Genomic DNA, 12,570 nt, shown 5'->3' with positions numbered 1-12,570 from the left:
ATGCACGGTGCAGTCTTCATTGTGTATTCAAAGAACATAAATTTTTCCAAATTTCTTTTTTGATCCTTAAAAATCATTTGCCTGCGGGCGCCAATACCCCATTTCCATTTTTATATTTAAAATATAGCTCTAGTTAATTTTTGTGGTCATACTTCTTAAACATAATAAGCCACTTGCCACTAAAAAACATAATTTTATCATGACTTAATTATCCTTCTTTTATTTTTTTGACAATGCACAGTGCAGTCTTCATTGTGTATTCAAAGACTATAATTTGTTCCATATTTCTTTTTTGATCCTTAAAAATCATTTGCCTGCTGGCGCCTATACCCCCCTTTCCATTTTAATATTCAACAAATAGATCTAGTTTTTTTTTGTGGTCATAATTTTCTATTATGTTCAGCCATATTCCACTCAAATTCATAATTTTATCATGATTAAATTATCCTTCTTTTATTTTTTTTGACAATGCACGGTGCAGTCTTCATTGTGTATTCAAGGACTATAATTTCTTTTTTGATCCTTATAAATCATTTGCCTGCGGGCGCCCATACCCCTTTCCCATTTTTATTTTCAAAATACAGCTGTAGTTTATTTTTGTGGAAACAATTTTTAATTTTTATTAGCCAATTGCCACTCAAAAACATTTTTTTATCATGATTTATATGTCCTTCTTTTGTTTTTCTTGAGAATACATAGTGCAGTCTTCATTGTGTATTCAAAGACTATAATTTCTTTTTTGATTCTTATAAATCATTTGCCTGCGGGCGCCAATACCCCCTTTCCATTTTTATATTCAAAATATAGCTATAGTTTATTTTTGTGGACACAATTCTTAAACATAATAAGCCACTTGCACTAAAGAACATAATTTTATCATGATTTAAATATCCTTAATTTTTTATTTTATATATTTTTCTTGAAAATGCATAGTGCAGCCTTCATTGTGTATTCCAAGATTATAATTTCTTTATTATTTATTTTTTGATCCATAAAAATCATTTGCCTGTGGGCGCCAATACCCCATTTCCATTTTTATATTTAAAATATAGCTCTAGTTAATTTTTGTGGTCATACTTCTTAAACATAATAAGCCACTTGCCACTAAAAAACATAATTTTATCATGACTTAATTATCCTTCTTTTATTTTTTTGACAATGCACAGTGCAGTCTTCATTGTGTATTCAAAGACTATAATTTGTTCCATATTTCTTTTTTGATCCTTAAAAACATTTGCCTGCGGGCGCCAATACCCCCCTTTCCATTTTAATATTCAACAAATATATCTAGTTTATTTTTGTGTACACAATTTAAAAGTTGATAATCTACTTGCCACTCAAAAACATTTTTGTATCATGATTTATTTATCCTGCTTTTGTTTTCTTGAAAATAAATAGTGCAGTCTTCATTGTGTATTCAAAGAGTATAATTTTTTCCAAATTTCATTTTTGATCCTTAAAAATAATTTGCCTGCGGGCGCCAATACCCCCTTTCCATTTTAATGTTCAATGAATAGCTCTAGTTTATTTTTGTGGTCATAATTCTTAAACATAATACGCCACTTGCCACTAAAAAACATAATTCTATCATGATTTAATTATCCTTCATTTATTCTTCTTGAAAATGCATAGTGCAGTCTTTATAGTAAATTCAAAGACCATAATTTTTTCCAAATTTCTTTTTTGATCCTTAAAAACATTTGCCTGCGGGCGCCAATACCCCCCTTTCCATTTTAATATTCAACAAATATATCTAGTTTATTTTTGTGTACACAATTTAAAAGTTGATAATCTACTTGCCACTCAAAAACATTTTTGTATCATGATTTATTTATCCTGCTTTTGTTTTCTTGAAAATAAATAGTGCAGTCTTCATTGTGTATTCAAGGACTATAATTTCTTTTTTGATCCTTATAAATCATTTGCCTGCCGGCGCCAATACCTCCTTTCCATTTTTATATTCTAAATATAGCTCTAGTTTATTTTTGTGGACACAATTCTTAAACATAATAAGCCACTTGCCACTAAAAAACATTATTTTATCATGATTTAAATATCCTTCATTTTTAATTTCATATATTTTACTTGAAAATGCATAGTTCAGTATTCATTGTGTATTCAAAGAGTATAATTTTTTCCAAATTTCTTTTTTGATCCTTAAAAATCATTGGCCTGCGGGTGCCAATACCCCCTTTCCAATTTTATATTCAAAATATAGCTCTAGTTTATTTTTGTGGTCATAATTTTCTATTATTTTCAGCCATATTCCACTCAATTTCATAATTTTATCATGATTAAATTATCCTTCTTTTATTTTTTTTGACAATGCACGGTGCAGTCTTCATTTTGTATTCAAAGAACATAATTTTTTCCAAATTTCTTTTTTGATCCTTAAAAATCATTTGCCTGCGGGCGCCAATACCCCCCTTTCCATTTTAATATTCAACAAATAGATCTAGTATATTTTTGTGTACACAATTTTAAAAGTTGATAATCCACTTGCCACTCAAAAACATTTTTGTATCATGATTTATTTATCCTTCTTTTGTTTTCTTGAGAAAACATAGTGCAGTCTTCATTGTGTATTCAAAGACTATAATTTCTTTTTTGATCCTTATAAATCATTTGCCTGCGGCCGCCAATACCCCTTTCCCATTTTTATATTCAGAATACAGCTGTAGTTTATTTTTGTGGAAACTATTTTTAATTTTTATTAGCCAATTGCCACTCAAAAACATTTTTTTATCATGATTTATTTATCCTTCTTTTGTTTTCTTGAGCAAACATAGTGCAGTCTTCATTGTGTATTCAAAGACTATAATTTCTTTTTTGATCCTTAAAAATCATTTGCCTGCGGGCGCCAATACCCCCTTTCCAATTTTATATTCAAAATATAGTTCTAGTTTATTTTTGTGGTCATATTTTTCTATTATTTTCAGCCATATTCCACTCAAATACATAATTTTATCATGATTAAATTATCCTTCTTTTATTTTTTTTTGACAATGCACGGTGCAGTCTTCATTGTGTATTCAAAGAACATAAATTTTTCCAAATTTCTTTTTTGATCCTTAAAAATCATTTGCCTGCGGGCGCCAATACCCCATTTCCATTTTTATATTTAAAATATAGCTCTAGTTAATTTTTGTGGTCATACTTCTTAAACATAATAAGCCACTTGCCACTAAAAAACATAATTTTATCATGACTTAATTATCCTTCTTTTATTTTTTTGACAATGCACAGTGCAGTCTTCATTGTGTATTCAAAGACTATAATTTGTTCCATATTTCTTTTTTGATCCTTAAAAATCATTTGCCTGCTGGCGCCTATACCCCCCTTTCCATTTTAATATTCAACAAATAGATCTAGTTTTTTTTTGTGGTCATAATTTTCTATTATGTTCAGCCATATTCCACTCAAATTCATAATTTTATCATGATTAAATTATCCTTCTTTTATTTTTTTTGACAATGCACGGTGCAGTCTTCATTGTGTATTCAAGGACTATAATTTCTTTTTTGATCCTTATAAATCATTTGCCTGCGGGCGCCCATACCCCTTTCCCATTTTTATTTTCAAAATACAGCTGTAGTTTATTTTTGTGGAAACAATTTTTAATTTTTATTAGCCAATTGCCACTCAAAAACATTTTTTTATCATGATTTATATGTCCTTCTTTTGTTTTTCTTGAGAATACATAGTGCAGTCTTCATTGTGTATTCAAAGACTATAATTTCTTTTTTGATTCTTATAAATCATTTGCCTGCGGGCGCCAATACCCCCTTTCCATTTTTATATTCAAAATATAGCTATAGTTTATTTTTGTGGACACAATTCTTAAACATAATAAGCCACTTGCACTAAAGAACATAATTTTATCATGATTTAAATATCCTTAATTTTTTATTTTATATATTTTTCTTGAAAATGCATAGTGCAGCCTTCATTGTGTATTCCAAGATTATAATTTCTTTATTATTTATTTTTTGATCCATAAAAATCATTTGCCTGTGGGCGCCAATACCCCATTTCCATTTTTATATTTAAAATATAGCTCTAGTTAATTTTTGTGGTCATACTTCTTAAACATAATAAGCCACTTGCCACTAAAAAACATAATTTTATCATGACTTAATTATCCTTCTTTTATTTTTTTGACAATGCACAGTGCAGTCTTCATTGTGTATTCAAAGACTATAATTTGTTCCATATTTCTTTTTTGATCCTTAAAAACATTTGCCTGCGGGCGCCAATACCCCCCTTTCCATTTTAATATTCAACAAATATATCTAGTTTATTTTTGTGTACACAATTTAAAAGTTGATAATCTACTTGCCACTCAAAAACATTTTTGTATCATGATTTATTTATCCTGCTTTTGTTTTCTTGAAAATAAATAGTGCAGTCTTCATTGTGTATTCAAAGAGTATAATTTTTTCCAAATTTCATTTTTGATCCTTAAAAATAATTTGCCTGCGGGCGCCAATACCCCCTTTCCATTTTAATGTTCAATGAATAGCTCTAGTTTATTTTTGTGGTCATAATTCTTAAACATAATACGCCACTTGCCACTAAAAAACATAATTCTATCATGATTTAATTATCCTTCATTTATTCTTCTTGAAAATGCATAGTGCAGTCTTTATAGTAAATTCAAAGACCATAATTTTTTCCAAATTTCTTTTTTGATCCTTAAAAACATTTGCCTGCGGGCGCCAATACCCCCCTTTCCATTTTAATATTCAACAAATATATCTAGTTTATTTTTGTGTACACAATTTAAAAGTTGATAATCTACTTGCCACTCAAAAACATTTTTGTATCATGATTTATTTATCCTGCTTTTGTTTTCTTGAAAATAAATAGTGCAGTCTTCATTGTGTATTCAAGGACTATAATTTCTTTTTTGATCCTTATAAATCATTTGCCTGCCGGCGCCAATACCTCCTTTCCATTTTTATATTCTAAATATAGCTCTAGTTTATTTTTGTGGACACAATTCTTAAACATAATAAGCCACTTGCCACTAAAAAACATTATTTTATCATGATTTAAATATCCTTCATTTTTAATTTCATATATTTTACTTGAAAATGCATAGTTCAGTATTCATTGTGTATTCAAAGAGTATAATTTTTTCCAAATTTCTTTTTTGATCCTTAAAAATCATTGGCCTGCGGGCGCCAATACCCCCTTTCCAATTTTATATTCAAAATATAGCTCTAGTTTATTTTTGTGGTCATAATTTTCTATTATTTTCAGCCATATTCCACTCAATTTCATAATTTTATCATGATTAAATTATCCTTCTTTTATTTTTTTTGACAATGCACGGTGCAGTCTTCATTTTGTATTCAAAGAACATAATTTTTTCCAAATTTCTTTTTTGATCCTTAAAAATCATTTGCCTGCGGGCGCCAATACCCCCTTTCCAATTTTATATTCAAAATATAGCTCTAGTTTATTTTTGTGGTCATATTTTTCTATTATTATTACCCATATTCCACTCAAATACATAATTTTATCATGATTCAATTATCCTTCATTTTTTATTTCATTTATTCTTCTTGAAAATGCATAGTTCAGCCTCCATTGTGTATTTAAAGACTATAATTTCTTTTTTGATCCTTATAAATCATTTGCCTGCGGGCGCCAATACCCCCTTTCCAATTCTATATTCAAAATATAGCTCTAGTTTATTTTTGTGGTCATATTTTTCTATTATTATTAGCCATATTCCACTCAAATACATAATTTTATTATGATTAAATTATCCTTCTTTTATTTTTTTTGACAATGCACGGTGCAGTCTTCATTGTTTATTCAAAGAACATAACTTTTCCAAATTTCTTTTTTGATCCTTAAAAGTCATTTGCTTGCGGGTGCCAATACCCCCATTCCATTTTTATATTCAAAATATAGCTCTCGTTAATTTTTGTGGTCATACATCTTAAACATAATAAGCCATTGCCGCTAAAAAACATAATTTTATCATGATTTAATTATCCTTCTTTTATTTTTTTGACATTCATTGTGTATTCAAAGACTATAATTTGTTCCAAATTTCTTTTTTGATCCTTAAAAATCATTTGCCTGCGGGCGACAATACCCCTTTTCCATTTTTATATTCAAAATATAGCTCTAATTTATTTTTGTGGTCATAATTTTCTATTATTTTTAGCCATATTCAACTCAAATACATAATTTTATCATGATTCAATTATATCCTTCATTTTTTATTTCATTTATTTTTCTAGAGTATGCATAGTGCAGTCTTCATTGTTTATTCAAAGACTATAATTTCTTTTTTGATACTTATGAATCATTTGCCTGCGGGCGCCAATACCCCCTTTCCATTTTTATATTCAAAATATAGCTATAATTTATTGTTGTGGACACAATTCTTAAACATAATAAGCACCTTGCCTCTAAAAAACATAATTTTATCATGATTTAATTATCCTTCTTTTATTTTTTTGACAATGCACAGTGCAGTGTTCATTGTGTATTCAAAGACTATAATTTGTTCCAAATTTCTTTTTTGATCCTTAAAAATCATTTTCCTGCTGGCGCCAATACCCCCCTTTCCAATTTTATATTCAAAATATAGCTCTAGTTTATTTTTGTGTACACAATTTAAAAGTTGATAATCTACTTGCCACTCAAAAACATTTTTGTATCATGATTTATTTATCCTGCTTTTGTTTTCTTGAAAATAAATAGTGCAGTCTTCATTGTGTATTCAAGGACTATAATTTCTTTTTTGATCCTTATAAATCATTTGCCTGCCGGCGCCAATACCTCCTTTCCATTTTTATATTCTAAATATAGCTCTAGTTTATTTTTGTGGACACAATTCTTAAACATAATAAGCCACTTGCCACTAAAAAACATTATTTTATCATGATTTAAATATCCTTCATTTTTAATTTCATATATTTTACTTGAAAATGCATAGTTCAGTATTCATTGTGTATTCAAAGAGTATAATTTTTTCCAAATTTCTTTTTTGATCCTTAAAAATCATTGGCCTGCGGGCGCCAATACCCCCTTTCCAATTTTATATTCAAAATATAGCTCTAGTTTATTTTTGTGGTCATAATTTTCTATTATTTTCAGCCATATTCCACTCAATTTCATAATTTTATCATGATTAAATTATCCTTCTTTTATTTTTTTTGACAATGCACGGTGCAGTCTTCATTTTGTATTCAAAGAACATAATTTTTTCCAAATTTCTTTTTTGATCCTTAAAAATCATTTGCCTGCGGGCGCCAATACCCCCTTTCCAATTTTATATTCAAAATATAGCTCTAGTTTATTTTTGTGGTCATATTTTTCTATTATTATTACCCATATTCCACTCAAATACATAATTTTATCATGATTCAATTATCCTTCATTTTTTATTTCATTTATTCTTCTTGAAAATGCATAGTTCAGCCTCCATTGTGTATTTAAAGACTATAATTTCTTTTTTGATCCTTATAAATCATTTGCCTGCGGCCGCCAATACCCCTTTCCCATTTTTATATTCAAAATACAGCTGTAGTTTATTTTTGTGGAAACTATTTTTAATTTTTATTAGCCAATTTCCACTCAAAAACATTTTTTTATCATGATTTATTTATCCTTCTTTTGTTTTCTTGAGCAAACATAGTGCAGTCTTCATTGTGTATTCAAAGACTATAATTTCTTTTTTATCCTTAAAAATCATTTGCCTGCGGGCGCCAATACCCCCTTTACAATTTATATTCAAAATATAGCTCTAGTTTATTTTTGTGGTCATATTTTTCTATTATTATTAGCCATATTCCACTCAAATACATAATTTTATTATGATTAAATTATCCTTCTTTTATTTTTTTTGACAATGCACGGTGCAGTCTTCATTGTTTATTCAAAGAACATAACTTTTCCAAATTTCTTTTTTGATCCTTAAAAGTCATTTGCTTGCGGGTGCCAATACCCCCATTCCATTTTTATATTCAAAATATAGCTCTCGTTAATTTTTGTGGTCATACATCTTAAACATAATAAGCCATTGCCGCTAAAAAACATAATTTTATCATGATTTAATTATCCTTCTTTTATTTTTTTGACATTCATTGTGTATTCAAAGACTATAATTTGTTCCAAATTTCTTTTTTGATCCTTTAAAATCATTTGCCTGCTGGCGCCAATACCCCCCTTTCCATTTTAATATTCAACAAATAGATCTAGTTTATTTTTGTGTACACAATTTTAAAAGTTGATAAGCCTTAATTTTTTTTTACATTTATTTTTCTAGAATATGCATAGTGCGGTCTTCATTGTGTATTCAAAAACTATAATTTGTTCCAAATTTCTTTTTTGATCCTATAAAATCATTTGCTTGCGGGTTCCAATACCCCTTTTCCATTTTTATATTCAAAATACATCTCTAGTTTATTTTTGTGTTCATATTTTACTATTATTTTCAGCCATACTCCACTCAAATACATAATTTTATCATGATTAAATTATCCTTCTTTTATTTTTTTTGATAATGCACGTTGCAGTCTTCATTGTGTATTCAAAGACTATAATTTTTTCCAAATTTCTTTTTTGATCCTTAAAAATCATTTGCCTGCGGGCGACAATACCCCTTTTCCATTTTTATATTCAAAATATAGCTCTAATTTATTTTTGTGGTCATAATTTTCTATTATTTTTAGCCATATTCAACTCAAATACATAATTTTATCATGATTCAATTATATCCTTCATTTTTTATTTCATTTATTTTTCTAGAGTATGCATAGTGCAGTCTTCATTGTTTATTCAAAAACTATAATTTCTTTTTTGATACTTATGAATCATTTGCCTGCGGGCGCCAATACCCCCTTTCCATTTTTATATTCAAAATATAGCTATAATTTATTGTTGTGGACACAATTCTTAAACATAATAAGCACCTTGCCTCTAAAAAACATAATTTTATCATGATTTAATTATCCTTCTTTTATTTTTTTGACAATGCACAGTGCAGTGTTCATTGTGTATTCAAAGACTATAATTTGTTCCAAATTTCTTTTTTGATCCTTAAAAATCATTTTCCTGCTGGCGCCAATACCCCCCTTTCCATTTTAATATTCAACAAATAGATCTAGTTTATTTTTGTGTACACAATTTTAAAAGTTGATAAGCCTTCATTTTTTATTACATTTATTTTACTAGAATATGCTTAGTGCGGTCTTCATTGTGTATTCAACGACTATAATTTGTTCCAAATTTCTTTTTTGATCCTATAAAATCATTTAGCTGTGGGCGCCAATACCCGTAACAATTTTTGTCTACACAAAAACAAAATAAAGCTATATTTTGAAAAGAAAAATGGAATGGGGTTATTGGCGCCCGCAGGCATATGAATTTAAAGGATCAATAATAGAATTTGGAAAACATTATAGTCTTAGAATACACAATGAAGACTTCACTATGTATTCTCAAGAAAAATAAATGAAGGATAATTGAATAATGATAAAATTATGTTTTTTAGTTGATCATGGTTAGGTTTGAAAATTTTGTCCACAAATAAAAACTAGATCTTTGATTTGAAAAAAAAATGGAAAGAAAGTAGTGGTGCCCGTAGCAAATGATTTTTAAGGATCAAAAAAAGAAATTTAGAAAAAATTAATGTCTTGGAATACACAATGAAGGGTGAACTATGTATTCACAAGAAAAACAAAAGAAGGATAATAAAATATTGATAAAATTATGTTTTTTTTGTGGCAAGTAGCTTATCAAGTTTAAAAATTGTGTCCACAAATATAAACTAGAGCTATATTTTGAATATAAAAATTGAAAGGGGGTATTGGCGCCCGCAGGTTAATGATTTTTAAGGTTCAAAAAAGAAATTTGGAAAAAGTTATAGTCTTGGAATACACAATTAAGACTGCACTATAGATTCTTAAGAAAAATAAATGAAGGATAATTAGATCATGATAAAATTATACTTTTTAGTTGCTCTAGTTGTTAATAAATTTGAAAATTGTGACCACAAAAATAAACTAGATCTATATTTTGAAAATAAAATTGAAAAGGTGTTATTGGCACCTGCAGCAAATGATTTTTAAGGATCAAAAAAGAAATTTGGAAGAAATATAATGTCAGATTACGATTACGCTGCTTGTTTATATGGTAAAATGTGATTAAAGTTAAATGAAACAAACTGGAAAAGTCTTTTGACTTTTTGTAAAGTCTCAAAATTAAAAAAAAAAACATTACCGTTGTTGATGTACATATTTTTTTTTTACAAAAAAATGGTTTTAGATTCTGAACTAAGTGTTGATTGTATTGATTTTACAATGATGTGTGTTTTTTTTTGTCTGTGTACTGCATAACTAGTCGAAATAATACTTCAATTTCAAACAATGAGGGTGGTTTCTGATGGAAAAGTGATTATCCTTGGTGCATTATAGGGTTCAAAATTAAACATTTTCCAACAGTTTTCAAATAAATCAAGATAAACAAATAAAAACTGACAGAAATTCGGGAATTTTTACGCATAACCATTCTTCGACCAAATCGATTTTTTTATATGGTTGTTATTCAAAAACTAATCTCTGTAAATACTTTAAATATTCACCAAGTGTTTATTTTAGTGTTATCTATATACATTTTAATTTTCAAAAATTTTTGACTTTTTTGAGTTATTTATAGACCACTGAAATTTTCGATTTTTGTGATAATTTTTTTATGAAATGTCGTTAAAAATATTTTGAATGACCAAAAATACTTCAAAATTTAATACAAAGTTCCTTATGAGTTGTTCTTATTGTAGCGAAAAAAAATTAAAAATCTTTAGTCACAATTTTTTTATAAGCGTTTATAGTTCATATTTTTACGAAATCTGTCGATAACGTGAAAATTTGCAAGTAATTTTGAAGTTGAAAAATCACAAAATTTTTTGTGTTTATAACTAAGAATTAAAAATTCAACACTAAGTTTTCCATAAGTTTTCCTTCAGGTAGTTATGGAAAAAACTCGAAGCATCATAATAGGAAAAATTTGAAGTGCATTTGAATTTTAAATTTTTACGAAATAGCGTAACGATAACGATTTATCCTCAAACCAGGTATATTATGTATATCTATGATGTAATATTACTAAATAATGTATTATGAATTATGATAACTACATGCAATGTTTTTGGAAAAATTGATTAACCATGCCTTATTGTCTTATGCAAAATGCGTCCTAATTGAAAAATAAAATATTTGTTTCAATATAGAATATATGACAATATTTTATATAATACCTATATTCTAGACTGACAAATCATCTCCGTTCAGAATCGTTTTTCGTATACAGTGATACCTATCACCCTAGTCAGAGGTACACCCCCCCCCCCCCCTAATGTACAGCAGAGCGCTACCCACTTATCCACTTTTTTTTATTTATATATTTTTGTCAAACCCGATGCACAACTAGTGCGAAAATGTAATTTACTAAATTAAATTAGTATTACTTTAAATAATAGGATTACAATTTAGTGAAATTTTATCGGTAGGTCACCTAAAATTATTTGAGCAACACCAATTTTTTTTGGATACACGCCACTGCTGCTAATAAAAATTCAACTGAAAAATAAAATGAACAAACCAAAAAAAGACCGTCTAAAATCGGCTATTGAAGCATTGAATGTAATTTTTATTATATTCCAAACATATCTTTTCTTTTGAAACTATTAAGTAGGTACCTAGATACAATTCAAATTGCCAGTTTTGAATTCTAAGGCCGAAGCAAAAAACATATTTTTAACCATGAAAAACTTAAAAAATAATTTACGTAACTCATCGTCCCAAAAGTATCTTACAGCCTTACAGGTTTAATTTAGTTATTTTGAGTGTGCACATGTTAATTGATATTAAAATGTTGAACACTTAGCAAGTGTTTGGTGTGAATGGGTTAATGGAATTGAGACATGATAACTTTAATAAAGCAATGAGACTAACTTCCATATCATTTTAGAAAGTATAGACGCAGATAAATTAAAATTGATTCGAATTTTCGGTTAAGTAAAAAACTTATTTACTACTGACACTACTGGTTTCTATTTTAATTTTAGTCAGTTTTTAGAACTTTTGTTGTAATATAGTGAATGGTGTTAACTGTTAAAACTGTTTAGTTGATTGCATTAGTTAAAAAAAAAAAAAAAAATAGACATAAATATTGATGAAGATTTGTATGGAAATTAATATATTTAAATTTTTTATTTATTATTTTAATTATAATTGTTGTTAAATAATCTGTATTTTTTTTAGGTGTAGACTTTTTATAAGCAGCTATAGCACCGGTCACCCGGTTTTATAATAGCAATGGTTAGATCATAGGTAACTAAATTTAACTAGATCGAATAAAGTGTCCCGTCTCCCATTAGGTCGTATTAAGAAGACGTAACACTAGCATTTGTTGTCTCAGTCTTGTTAATATAAAAAATGACAAAAAAAGTTTTTGCGCGGGAAAAAACCGAGAAAGCTACTGTCAATTATCATAAACACATATTAAGCAGTCATAACTACTGAAAAATGACGATTTCACACTATA

Source organism: Diuraphis noxia, unplaced genomic scaffold (assembly GCF_037042655.1).
Source record: "Diuraphis noxia isolate RWA-SAM2 unplaced genomic scaffold, SU_Dnox_SAM2 contig0004, whole genome shotgun sequence".
Lineage (NCBI taxonomy): Eukaryota > Metazoa > Arthropoda > Insecta > Hemiptera > Aphididae > Diuraphis > Diuraphis noxia.
This window is presented reverse-complemented; position numbering follows the sequence as displayed.